Raw genomic sequence first — 14,984 nt, forward strand, 5'->3', positions numbered from 1 at the left:
TTTGTCTCCCAGCATGTGCTGCTGGGCTGATTTACAGCCAGGTGAGGTAAAATACCGGACCGGATTTGAAATGCCAGTCCGGGTTTTGGCAGCACATGGCTGTCCTTAAATAGGCAGCTGGGCTCAAAAGCCATGTCTCTGTGTTGGGATCTGGGAGCCTTGTGTCTGGATAAAGGCTTGCTACCTGTTTGGCGTGAAAACAGGTTGGTGCTGCTATCAGCCAGGACTCTTTGAGGCAGTATTGCCGCATGGTGTGAATTACCACCAACACCGCAAGGTGACTTTTTGTTTGAATATGACTGCTTGTTCTGTCACTTGCCTAAAGTGTGAATAAAACACTGAACTGTTTGATCCAAAGAACTTGTTGTAGCCTCTATACTGCATCTGCTAATATCTTGTCTACCAGAGCGAGTCCCCACAATACCCACGGGTACAAATCTCCCTGATATATTGGTACATAGCCATCTCTCTAAAAAGTTCAGGCTTTGACTACTTGAGTAACAAATAAAGTAACTGGGTCGCACAAGTGTGGCCACTGTAAAACATGTCAATTTATGGCTACCACTAAAAAGTTCTCTAATCCATCTGATCAAAAAGAATACAAGATAAAACAGTTTATCAATTGTACAACCACTGGAGCAATTTACATCGCAAAATGCCCACGCCTGTTATTATACTTTAGCAAAATGGGTCAGGAATTTCACCATTGCATACTTTAACATATTAGTAGCATTGATATTGAAAAAGGCACTCCCCTATCGAGGCATTTGAGATTCTATTACCCTACGGACCCACTGAAGATACAGTTGTTTGGTATTGAACATTGTACTCTTGTCCCCAGGAAAATAAATTTAGATAAGTAACTACTAAAGGAGAAAGCAATTATTTTTCTCTTAAAATCTCTTAACCTAGGTGGCCTGAATGAAGGATTCACATACAGTTAATTAATCTAAGGCTAGTTTCACACTAGCGCTTACATCGTCCGGCAAGCCCCATAGACTATTATGAGAACCGGCAGGAGCGGGCCTTTTTCTGGCATTAGTGCAGAGATTAGGCTGGATAAAAACTGCTGCAAGCAGGCCGAATTCCAGCACTAATGCCGGAAACATTATAGTCAATGGGCTCCGGTGGGGAAAGGTTGTATCCAGCTATGCCGGATACAATGATCTCCTGCAATCTGTTCCTCTGATGTAAGCTCTTATTTGACATAATATCATGTCACTGATTTATAACTAACGATTATATAGTAATGCAACTTAAAAGGTGAAACTAACATATGAGATAGACTCATTACATGCATAGTGAGATATTTCAAGCCTTTATTTGTTATAATTTGGATGATTATGGCTTATAGCTTATGAAACCCCAAAGTCACAATTTTGAGGTACTCTTTGCTCAGGGGGTATGGATTAATTAGCTGACTAGACTGTGACACTTTGAGCCTAGAATATTGAACCTTTTCACAAAATTCTAATTTTAAGCTGCATTAATGCAATTCCTTTTCATTTGCATTACTGAAATAAATGGACTTTTGCACAATATTCTAATTTTTCGAGTTTCACCTGTAATATATATATATATATATATATATATATATATATATATATATAATAAGAAAGATAAAGAGCAGCAAACAAACACAGCGGGTGCAAAATGCCTACTGAGACCGGCAACCAAGGTCCACTTGTATATATTGAGCAAAAGAAGGCAGCACTCCAAAATTCAGTGGAAAAATAGTGGGTGATTTATTTAACCCATATAGCAGCAACGTTTCATGTGCAAAGTGCAATACATATATAGCAATCTCAATCAAAAACATGATTGCATAATTATCTCAAAATTCATGATTATAAAAAAGAAACTTTAGTTAAAAAGTGCATAAAAAAATTACATAAAAAAATTGAAAATAGCACATGTCTAAACCTACACAAATGAGGACCAGAAGAATCCCAGAAATATGGGAAGATTTAATAAATCAACTAAGGTACTTTAAATTCCACACTCAGACCTCCCGTATTTAGCGTCTGTAATGTGAAAATCCAATAAAGTTCTCTTTTCTTGAGTAAAGCTGTCCTGACGCCAACTGGGTCCTGATTTCTCCGGCTCCATGTGAGTTCAAGTACTTTTTTATCAATTTTTAATCACTATATTGTGTACACCTGAATTTTCCTTTTTATCAATCATGTTTTTTTTACACTAATCAAGGACACTATATGGACTTTTATATGGATTGGCACTATGGACACTTCATGAATTATGCTAGATATGAAAGATAAAATGAAATTATGCACTTTTTAACTAAAGTTTCTTTTTTATAATCATGAATTTTGAGATAATTATGTATTCATGTTTTTGATTGAGATTGCTATATATGTATTGCACTTTGCACATGTCACTATAGCTTCACAAAGGCTCCATTGAGTAGAGCTGAAAGGTTGCTGCTATATGGGTTAAATAAATCATCCACAATTTTTCCACTGAATTTTGGAGTGCTGCCTTCTTTTGCTCAATATATGATATATACACTCACCTAAAGAATTATTAGGAACACCATACTAATACGGTGTTGGACCCCCTTTTGCCTTCAGAACTACCTTAGATCTGCGTGGCATTGATTCAACAAGGTGCTGATAGCATTTTTTAGAAATGTTGGCCCATATTGATAGGATAGCATCTTGCAGTTGATAGAGATTTGAGGGATGCACATCCAGGGCACGAAGCTCCCGTTCCACCACATCCCAAAGATGCTCTATTGGGTTGAGATCTGGTGACTGTGGGGGCCATTTTAGTACAGTGAACTCATTGTCATGTTCAAGAAACCAATTTGAAATGATTCGAGCTTTGTGACATGGTGCATTATCCTGCTGGAAGTAGCCATCAGAGGATGGATACATGTTCTCATTCTGTTTACGCCAAATTAGGACTCTACCATTTCAATGTCTCAACAGAAATCGAGACTCATCAGACCAGGCAACATTTTTCCAGTCTTCAACAGTCCAATTTTGGTGAGCTCGTGCAAATTGTAGCCTCTTTTTCCTATTTGTAGTGGAGATGAGTGGTACCCGGTGGGGTCTTCTGCTGTTGTAGCCCATCCGCCTCAAGGTTGTGCCTGTTGTGGCTTCACAAATGCTTTGCTGCATACCTCGGTTGTAATGAGTGGTTATTTCAGTCAACGTTGCTCTTCTATCAGCTTGAATCAGTCGGCCCATTCTCCTCTGACCTCTAGCATCCACAAGGCATTTTTGTCCACAGGACTGCCGCATACTGGATGTTTTTCCCTTTTCACACCATTCTTTGTAAACCCTAGAAATGGTTGTGCGTGAAAATCCCAGTAACTGAGCAGATTGTGAAATACTCAGACTGGCCCGTCTGGCACCAACAACCATGCCACGCTCAAAATTGCTTAAATCACCTTTCTTTCCCATTCTGACATTCAGTTTGGAGTTCAGGAGATTGTCTTGACCAGGACCACACCCCTAAATGCATTGAAGCAACTGCCATGTGATTGGTTGACTAGATAATTGCATTAATTAGAAAACGAACAGGTGTTCCTAATAATTCTTTAGGTCAGTGTATATATATATATATATATATATATATATATATATTATTTTTTTTTTTTTGTGAGGCCTCATGGCTGCTAGGGGAGATTTATGGGAGGAGTTTCCATGTCTTCCCCGGCAATCATCAGGTCTGAAGCTGCATCAGGTGCCACAATCAGTTTGGGATAAGAGCCCAGCCCAGACTGTCAGTCAGGGGATAGTGTTTGGTGAAACATAGTGATGAGCGGCAGGGGTCATATTCGAATTCGCGATATTTCGCGAATATTTTGTAGAATATTCGTCGAAAATTCGAAATTTCGAAAATTCACAATTTTTTTTCCCTCAAAAAATCGGAAAGGTAATGATTGTGTAATATGCGAATTTTCGTAATTTGAATTTTCGTATTCTAATTTTTATTGCGAATTTTTCAACTTACAACTATTAGACAAAGAAGATTATAGCTCTATATTAGCTAAATTGCTCTATATTCGATTTTTTTTGAATATTCTCTATATTGCTATAACTTAGTTTTTTTGAATATTCGTAATATTCTAAAACAAGAATATATAGCAATATAGCGAATATTCGAAAAAAAACGAATATAGAGCAATTTAGCTAATATAGTGCTATAATCTTTTTTTTTATAGTTGTAATTTTTTTCCAATCTGAACTTCAGATGAGAAAAAAATTACAACTATTAGACAAAGAAGATTATAGCACTATATTAGCTAAATTGCTCTATATTCGTTTTTTTCGAATATTCGCTATATTGCTATAACTTTGTTTTTTCGAATATTCGTAATATTCTAAAACAAGAATATATAGCAATATAGCGAATATTCGAAAAAAATGAATATAGAGCAAAATTCGCAAACACTACTACTCCTAAAGTCAAGTATATTGCAGCCTTCTTATTGGCCCACAAGCTAGAAGCAGTGAGGGATCATGTGTACTGATAAAAAAAATTAAAAAAAATTATTTGAATATTCGAAATTACGAATATATATAACTATATTCGAAATATTCGCGAATTTTCGAAGTACCTATATTCGCGCTAAAAATTTGAAATTCGAATATTCGTGATCAACACTAGTGAAACAGAGTCTTGTAGAGGCTCTGTACAAGTGGTCTCAACCGGGTTGGTTGAAGTGGCCATGGGGCTAGGTGCTAGCCAGAACTTTGGGTGACTCTGTGATGCCTGGTACTAAGAGTCATGAGGCTGGAGTCGGGAGGACTACTGGGCCACAATCGCCGCAGAAGCTGTTGAAGGGTTACTGCCAGGAGGCTGTGGGACTATAGGGCTGGAGAAAGCCGCATTTATGTTCCTTGTGTGAATAGCGCTCTGTGTAGGCGAGTCAGGGCTTTTTGCTGGTGGCGAAAATAAATCTCACGTTGTACCTGAAATCCGGTTGTTGGTAGAGATAATTATGAGAATGACCCCCGAAAGAGAGCTAATCCCTCACAATATATATATATACACTCACCTAAAGAATTATTAGGAACACCATACTAATACGGTGTTGGACCCCCTTTTGCCTTCAGAACTGCATTAATTTACATGGCATTGATTCAACAAGGTGCTGATAGCATTCTTTAGAAATGTTGGCCCATATTGATAGGATAGCATCTTGCAGTTGATGGAGATTTGAGGGATGCACATCCAGGGCACGAAGCTCCCGTTCCACCACATCCCAAAGATGCTCTATTGGGTTGAGATCTGGTGACTGTGGGGGCCATTTTAGTACAGTGAACTCATTGTCATGTTCAAGAAACCAATTTGAAATGATTCGAGCTTTGTGACATGGTGCATTATCCTGCTGGAAGTAGCCATCAGAGGATGGATACATGTTCTCATTCTGTTTACGCCAAATTCGGACTCTACCATTTGAATGTCTCAACAGAAATCGAGACTCATCAGACCAGGCAACATTTTTCCAGTCTTCAACAGTCCAATTTTGGTGAGCTCGTGCAAATTGTAGCCTCTTTTTCCTATTTGTAGTGGAGATGAGTGGTACCCGGTGGGGTCTTCTGCTGTTGTAGCCCATCCGCCTCAAGGTTGTGCGTGTTGTGGCTTTGCTGCATACCTCGGTTGTAACGAGTGGTTATTTCAGTCAACGTTGCTCTTCTATCAGCTTGAATCAGTCGGCCCATTCTCCTCTGACCTCTAGCATCCACAAGGCATTTTTGCCCACAGGACTGCCGCATACTGGATGTTTTTCCCTTTTCACACAATTCTTTGTAAACCCTAGAAATGGTTGTGCGTGAAAATCCCAGTAACTGAGCAGATTGTGATATACTCAGACCGGCCCCGTCTGGCACCAACAACCATGCCACGCTCAAAATTGCTTAAATCACCTTTCTTTCCCATTCTGACATTCAGTTTGGAGTTCAGGAGATTGTCTTGACCAGGACCACACCCCTAAATGCATTGAAGCAACTGCCATGTGATTGGTTGACTAGATAATTGCATTAATGAGAAATAGAACAGGTGTTCCTAATAATTCTTTAGGTGAGTGTGTATATATATATATATATATATATATATATATATATATATAACTCATTACTATTATATACAGTATATATATATATATTTAGTTATTTTTTTAAGTTTTTTTAATTGGATTTACAAATGCCTTCCCAGAGTTATAATTAATTAGTTCTTGTAATATTTTAGACAGATACCTTTTCTAACTCTCAACCTAGGTTTATGAGGAAAGAAGCTATTCTCATTCGAGTAGTGATGTATTTATTCTCTTGATTGAAGCTGCAATACTTACCATGGGTTTTCTGCAATTCTAGAATTTTTTAATACTCACCTTGTGGATATGGATGGTTGAACCTCTAAAGTGGCGGTTTGATAATTCGTCTTATATTCCCTCCTTAATTAACTGTAAGATATAAAAGGTATGAAGAACTATGACGGCTATTAACATAATATATATGGTTACAAGGCTTATTAGCAGCTTCATTCGTGAATTTTAAAGAGGACCTCGCACCGATCCTGACATTACCATATAAATAGCAGAGTAGGGCATACTGATAACATTTTTTCTATGCGCTGCTCCATTCCCCCGATGTTCTGGTATGTAAATTCATACCATCGGTACAGGAAGGAGGAGATGACTTTATTTTTCACAGGGCGTCTCCTTCTTCCTGGCTGTGAGCTGCCCAATCACAGTGGAGAGTGTCACAGCCCAGCCCTGTGAGAAATACAGCCGTCTCCTCCTCCCTGTACTGATGGTATGGCTTTACATACCAGGCGGGAAACCAGAACGGGGGGCACAAGGGGGGACGCACAGCGGAAAACTAGTAAGCAATATAAAAATAGTAAGCAATATAAAATGCCTTCAGTATGCCCTACCCTGCCAGCTATTTACATGATAATGTCAGGACTGATGAAAGGTCCTCTTTAAAATGGTACAAAAGAGCTTATATAGTGAGCCCCATGAGTGAGACATACTCATGAGATACGATTTAATATCACACATATACACTGCTCAAAAAAATAAAGGGAACACTTAAACAACACAATGTAACTCCAAGTCAATCACACTTCTGTCAAATCAAACTGTCCACTTAGGAAGCAACACTGAGTGACAATCAATTTCACATGCTGTTGTGCAAATGGGATAGACAACAGGTGGAAATTATAGGCAATTAGCAAGACACCCCCAATAAAGGAGTGGTTCTGCAGGTGGTGACCTGACCACTTCTCAGTTCCTATGCTTCCTGGCTGATGTTTTGGTCACTTTTGAATGCTGCCGGTGCTTTCCCTCTAGTGGTAGCATGAGACGGAGTCTACAACCCACACAAGTGGCTCAGGTAGTGCAGCTTATCCAGGATGGCACATCAATGCGAGCTGTGGCAAGAAGGTTTGCTGTGTCTGTCAGCGTAGTGTCCAGAGCATGGAGGCGCTACCAGGAGACAGGCCAGTACATCAGGAGACGTGGAGGAGGCCGTAGGAGGGCAACAACCCAGCAGCAGGACCGCTACCTCCGCCTTTGTGCAAGGAGGAACAGGAGGAGCACTGCCAGAGCTCTGCAAAATGACCTCCAGCAGGCCACAAATGTGCATGTGTCTGCTCAAACGGTCAGAAACAGACTCCATGAGGGTGATATGAGGGCCCGACGTCCACAGGTGGGGGTTGTGCTTACAGCCCAACACCGTGCAGGACGTTTGGCATTTGCCAGAAAACACCAAGATTGGCAAATTCGCTACTGGCGCCCTGTGCTCTTCACAGATGAAAGCAGGTTCACACTGAGCACATGTGACAGACGGGACAGAGTCTTGAGACGCCGTGGAGAACGTTCTGCTGCCTACAACATCCTCCAGCATGACCGGTTTGGCATTGGGTCAGTAATGGTGTGGGGTGGCATTTCTTTGGAGGGCCGCACAGCCCTCCATGTGCTCGCCAGAGGTAGCCTGACTGCCATTAGGTACCGAGATGAGATCCTCAGACCCCTTGTGAGACCATATGCTGGTGCGGTTGGCCCTGGGTTCCTCCTAATGCAAGACAATGCTAGACCTCATGTGGCTGGAGTGTGTCAGCAGTTCCTGCAAGACAAAGGCATTGATGCTATGGACTGGCCCGCCCATTCCCCAGACCTGAATCCAATTGAGCACATCTGGGACATCACGTCTCGCTCTATGCACCAACGTCACGTTGCACCACAGACTGTCCAGGAGTTGGCAGATGCTTTAGTCCAGGTCTGGGAGGAGATCCCTCAGGAGACCGTCCGCCACCTCATCAGGAGCATGCACAGGTGTTGTAGGGAGGTCATACAGGCACGTGGAGGCCACACACACTACTGAGCCTCATTTTGACTTGTTTTAAGGACATTACATCAAAGTTGGATCAGCCTGTAGTGTGTTTTTCCACTTTAATTTTGAGGGTGACTCCAAATCCAGACCTCCATGGGTTAAAAAATGTGATTTCCATTTTATTTTTTTTGTGTGATTTTGTTGTCAGCACATTCAACTATGTAAAGAACAAAGTATTTCAGAAGAATATTTAATTAATTCAGATCTAGGATGTGTTATTTTTGTGTTCCCTTCATTTTTTTGAGCAGTGTATATATATATATATATATATATATATATATATATGTGTGATATTAAATCGTATCTCATGAGTATGTCTCACTCATGGGGCTCACTATATAAGCTCTTTTGTACCATTTTAAATATATATATATATATATATCCTTGCTCTAAGGGATTTATATGCTCTCATACCTAATGATTTGTATTTTATAGATTTAACATAAGTCATTTAACGTCAGATAAAGCATACTTTGAGTTCCTATATCAGTTCCTATATACTGTTCCAATATACTGTAGATTACTATTCATAATTGGATGATTAATCATAAATAACACCACGCAAAAAAAAAAAAAACTTTTCGTCTGCTACTGGGCTAAAATCATTTGTCCTATACTAAATCGAGTGTGCGGATTACAAATCCGAAGTCAGAATTGTTGTAACACATCACAAAATGTTGCTATGCATAACTATGCCTAAATGAATTAAGCACTTGGAAAGCTTTGAATAATTTTGAACAGAACGAGATTTACCTGATCTACATCAAAGTTTGCGTAGTAAACAGTGTATGAAAATGTAATGGAATAACAAAATTTCAAAAAGTCTCGTTTTTCAGTTTAAAAGTCTTACTTGAGCAAGGCCCAGTACTGTTAAAAGTGCTTCAGGCATCTGCTTTTGCGTTTGTGAACGGTCATATTTTCCCGTTGCAAAAACCAGCATTAGTCCCCATTGTAGAAATATCTTTATGGAACGGCTCTCCATGTTCGTCACTTACGTGTCCCAAATTGGGTGGGAAAAAGTCAAGATGGGAATGTAAGAAATGCACTTTCAATGACATTCGGCAGCCAAGTTGTTCATATGCTGTAAGCATGTTGTCTACTAATTCAGCATAGTTTGCAGCTCGTCTGTTCCAAAGGAAGTTCTGCACTACTAGCACAAATGCATCCCAAGCTTCAAGACGCACTCGCTTTGTCAGATTTTTGCGCTGATCATAAGTAGTATATTTTCCACATATGTAGCAGAAATTGTCTGGATCGTGTAGGAAGGCGGAAGGGACCGTCGTTGGCGGAAGGCATGTGTCACCAAGGTTCTTGGCTTCGGTGGAGTAAGAGCCAGTTTTCATGTGTCAGCAGCAGTTGTTGTTTGACACCTTGCTATTTAGTATAGCTGTAATAGCTGATCCGGGACGGCTCTTATGGGGAGTAGCCAAAGTGTTGGGTGGGTGACTATTCCCCACGTTCCAGGCCGGGTTTTGAGAGGCCTATAAAAAACAGCCAGCAGCGTCAGGTGGTGGTAATGATTAGAGATGGAGTTGCGGTTCACCCGGTCGTTTCGCAGCGAACTTTGCGTGTTCGCGATTCGCCGAACATATGGAGATATTCGCGCCCGCCATATTCTTTTACATCGTGAAGAACTTTGACCCATGACACATCCATCAGGTGGTACAGGACAGCCAATTGAGACGTTTCAGCACATGGACATACCCCCTACCTTATAAATAAACCTGATCTGGCTGCCATTTTACATTCAGTGTTTTGCCAGTGTAGGAAGAGGTTGCTGTGTGGAGCAGGGACAGGCTGTTAGGGACACCAAACTCTAGCTAATAGGGCCATAAAAGTCCCTTTAAGGACTGGTATAGGTGTGCTATCGATAGGTGTGATACACACAGGGGTGCGATATACTTAGTATATACTTTTATAATGAGTCAAAAACACATAGATTTATATAGTGATCACCTGGAAATCAGGGGCCTAGGGGCTTACTAGGGCCATTTTTATATAGGGTAAGGTTCCAGACGGGTCTCTGTTATCAGGGCGGGTGGTCTGTGGTTAGGCTGTTTCGTGAAAACAAATAGAAAAAACAAGGAGGTTATCCAAAGGCTTCACAGGACTGTGCTTTGTCCTTAAAGAAAAAGGATACAAAAAGCAGCGCCAACGGGACTGTGAGGTGTAGGGAATGGTATAGAGGAAAATGATGTGGTGGAGAGGCTGCTCTGGTGTAGAACAAAGCTAAACACCAAAGAAAAGTGGTAGTAAATCAGTAACGGGTGGGAAATGAGGGGAGGGGACACACCCCGGGTGTTACACCAGTCACTGTAAAAACGTAGGAAATTGAGCGCCAATCTCACACATGACAAAGTAAAAGGTAAAAATAATATAGGTGAAGTTGCAAAGTGGCACCATCCACAGGCGCTTGGGACTAGTGGGTGGGACACGGTGGTGGGTAGGTAAAAGTAAGATACCAAATAATGCAACAATAAAATAAAGATGTATGTAAAATAGAATATATTAAAAGAGATTGAATGTGTTAAAATTATAAAATCATAATTGTTGATACATCTGTGGATACATTGGGATCTAACTATTAATCGATCTTTCAGAGGTTGATATATGTTTTAAAAATATCCAACCTATAGGTCCTCCCTATTAATCTACATATTTATCTCCACATGAAAGAGTACTCTGTCTTGAAAGTTAACTAGGTGAAAACGCAAAGTGCTGAGTCACATGCGTTCCACCGAAGTAAGGTCCGCCTTGGGCGACGTCACTTCCGGTGACTTGGGCGACGTCACTTCCGGTGATTTTATATACATCTTTATTTTATTGTTGCATAATTTGGTATCTTTCTTTTACCTACCCACCACCGTGTCCCACCCACTAGTCCCAAGCGCTTGTGGATGGTGCAACTTCACCTATATTATTTTTATTTTTACCTTTTACTTTGTCATGATTGAGATTGGTGCTCAATTTCCTACGTTTTTACAGTGACTCGTGTGACACCCGAGGTGGGGGGTGGGTCCCCTCGGTCCCCTCCCCAACCCGTTACTGATTTACTACCACTGTGGTTAGGCTATCAGGGCCAGAATAGCACCCCCCTGTAGGGCAATATCAGGGACAGTTCTTTGCCCACCCTGTCCTTCAATACCACATCATCATCTAGCCCAGGGATAGATGTTTTTTCTTTCCCTCCGGGATTCATGGATGTGCACTGGAACCCCCCGGATTGTGGTAAGACATATGGTTTCTGATTTGATTTAGTGCTTGCCGAGCACTTGTTATTGCCTACTATGCTTTTTGCTTAACTTTAATAATTTAATTTATTTTCAATTTGAGGGATATCTTTTCCATTCACACGTCCGCAAAATGGGTCCGCATAACGGGTGCAGACCCATTCATTTTTAATGGACCGGAATGTGCTGTCCGCATCCCCATTTGTGGATCTGCACTTCCGCATCAGAGCTTTGATTTCCGCAAAAAAATAGAACATGTCCTATTCTTGTCCGCAATTTCAAGATTAGCCATTTTCTATTATAGTGCCGGAGATGTGCGGTCCGCAAATTGCGGAATGCACATTGCCGGCGTCCGTGTTTTGCGGATCCGCAATACACTTACGGACGTGTGAATGGACCCTCATAGTAACATTATTAAAAGGTTCCGTTTTATCTTTATGTATATTCTAATGGATTGCCTTCCTTGTACAATGTTATAATATACTTTCTATGTTAGAATATAATAGTGCATTTGTATTGTCAAAAACTCACTGAAAAAAGTGGCCTAAACGGGTGAAAATGCTTCAAACCCAGACACTGTAATGTGTCTATAACCGGGGGAGCAATTCCTCCGCATGCGGTCCGCAGACGTCAATCCCCAGCAAAAATGTGTACAATGGAGGATGCCGGTGCGGACCGCATGCACCACAAGGACATCTTACACAAAATGATACGTTGTGCAGATGAAAATATATATACACACAAATCACTGCAGAAAATGCACCAAAATGATAAGCAACTGACAATACTAGCTAATTCCTCAGGCCGATGTTAAAAGCTGAGAACTTTGCCAATATCTTCCAGTCTGGAACATATCAGAGCCCCTTATGCACCACGTCACGGTGTCTCAGCACGCATGGGGTCCTACCACTAACCTGCCCGTGGTGTGTGAACAGGGTCTGAAACCAACTCACAGCCAGACTCTCACAGGCCTCCATAGTGGTATCACCAATGCACTGTGAGGTAGGATAAAGCTGTGAGCCGCACCCACAACAGACCATGTGACACAGAAGCTACCAGGTGCAAAAGAATGTTACCAACAAAATAAAGTGGCACATTCCATACACATAAGGACAAAAACTCACTGAAAACGGGTTTGTATTGTGCGGCAGTTGTGTGCGGTTCTGCTGCGATACTGCAGGTATATAGAGGGACAAGCGTTATTGGAACAAGTATTGAAGGCTGCTTGCAGCCTGTAATTGTGGGAGGGGCGCACTTACCCTATTTAAACCCCCTCCTACAAGCAGAAGGGCGCCCGGTTCTTGCTTCTGCAGCATCCAGCGCCTGACGTCACTTCCGGTCGCGTCTCCGTCGGTTCGTCATCCCGTTCGTACCTCCAGCAGCATCACCTGTCGTGAGTATCACCGCTCTGCGGCCCGGCCAGACGTGCCTTGCCACCGGCACCTCGTATCACTGTCAACCTACCGGCAGCTCCGTCGGATCCGGGGGGGGGCTGACAGCGCGGCGGCTGCCCGGATCCCGCTCTGCAGCTGCGGCGGCGCCACCATACACGCGGCGACTTACACATGGGCACCACGCGGCTCGGTGCGCACCATGTGAGAAAAGCCAAATACCGGCGGTCAACATGTTGTGGGGCGGGGCTGACAGCGCAGCGGCTGCCCGGTTCCCAATATCTGCGGTTATCATGCCGTGGGGTCGGTGGGGGGGGGGCAACAGCACGGCGGCTGCGGTCCCCCCCCACAAGTTGTGAACCCGGACGGTTGGCGGCGTGTGTATCAGGGGGATCAGGGGTTGAATCAGTAGGCCTCATCTCCCTGGGTCATACGCCTCAAAAAAATATGCCATCCCGGCGCACAACGCCGTCTGGGGGGGGGTGGGCCTGAGTGTGGGAAGAAAAGGGGGGGGGGAGGGGCCGGCTGATCAATGACGTCATAAGACGGTTCTGCCGGATTAGTCATGTTCCACTGCTAAACAGTCTGCTGCCCTGCTTCCCTGCAAAAAATAAATAAAATAAAAATTTTTTTTAAAGGGGAACCTTTGATCCTATGGGAGGCTGGGCACCAGACGCAACTGCATCTCTCTACTACCCGGGCCTCTCTGTGGGTGGGGTTCCCGGCCACCCTGTTGCGAGTTCCCTGCATCCCTGAACCAGTGTCTTCCTGTAATCACTCGGGTACAATGTCTTCCTCAAATTAGTCAGGCGCAATGTCTTCCCTGAAACGCTCAGGCGCAATTGTCTTCCCTGAATCGCTCAGGCGCAATTGTCTTCCCTGAATCGCTCAGGCGCAATGTCTTCCCTGAATCGCTCCGGCGCAATGTCTTCCCTGAATCGCTCAGGTACAATTCTTCCAGGTATCGCCCAGGGATGTCCCTTAATTCACTCATGTGCAATGTTTTCCTGAATCACTCATGTGTAATGTTTTCCCTGATTCACTCACGTGCAATGTTTTCAGATTCGCTCAGGTGCAAATGTTCCGTGAGTCGCTCTGGTGCTATGGTTCATGATTCAATCAGGCGCAAATGGTTCCCTGATTCGCTCAGGTGCAATGGTTCCCTGAATCGCTCAGGTGCAGGGGTTCCCTGAATCGCTCAGGTGCAATGGTTCCCTGAATCGCTCAGGTGCAATGGTTCCCTGAATCGCTCAGGTGCAATGGTTCCCTGAATCGCTCAGGTGCAATGGTTCCCTGAATCGCTCAGGTGCAATGGTTCCCTGAATCGCTCAGGTGCAATGGTTCCCTGAATCGCTCAGGTACAAGGTCTCCCTGAATCGCCCGGGACAGTGTCGCCTTAAACCACTCAGGGCAAGATCTCCCTGAATCGCTCAGGTGTTTTTTGTTCACTGATTAAGGGACTAGCAGGTCGCGGCCCTCGCCGTGCATCGGTAAAACACGGCTTATCTTTTTCGTAAGCAGGGCTGCAGCCACCAGAGCTACAAGCAAGCCACGGTCGTTGCGCCTATTTTTCCGGTTCAGGTAAGATACAGCCACAAGGCTGTGCTACGACCTGTCACTGCATTAGCTATTCGTTGTCATGAGCTCCCGTTCATAGGTCTCTGTCTCAATACAGAAGTCGGTAGCGTGGTCCCTGTCGTTTAAGGTAAGTAGCGGACAACGCTATTCGGTCAAGAGAAACTATTTTCCCCTGTAGCTCTCGTTCGGGCACCCGGGGGAGGGGGAAGGAAATCTCATCTGTCACCTTCATACCTCCTCCATGCAGCTTGAAGATGTCGCAGGTCCCTGAGTCGGAGGATAATCTGTCCTTGCCCGGGATCTCCGTGTCAGGCCGCGCCAGCAACCCCTCCCTGCGGAGCTGGACCATTCCAAAACTGATAGCAGAGCTCAGACGAAGAGGGATTCACCATCCTGCCACCGCGAGAAAAGCGGAGCTG

The 14,984-nt window shown here is 43.2% G+C and overlaps 1 protein-coding gene across 1 annotated transcript in view; it reads right to left on the reverse strand.

Annotated features, from left to right (window-relative positions):
* Positions 1 to 14,984, reverse strand: part of SLC25A53 (solute carrier family 25 member 53) — a 159,681-nt gene that overhangs the window by 106,888 nt on the left and 37,809 nt on the right. Inside the window, exon 2 of the mRNA XM_040405939.1 lies at positions 6,362 to 6,433. The gene's annotated coding sequence lies outside the window, so the exon portion shown is untranslated. The remainder of the gene's footprint in view (positions 1 to 6,361; positions 6,434 to 14,984) is intronic.

Source organism: Bufo bufo, chromosome 8 (assembly GCF_905171765.1).
Source record: "Bufo bufo chromosome 8, aBufBuf1.1, whole genome shotgun sequence".
Taxonomy (NCBI): domain Eukaryota; kingdom Metazoa; phylum Chordata; class Amphibia; order Anura; family Bufonidae; genus Bufo; species Bufo bufo.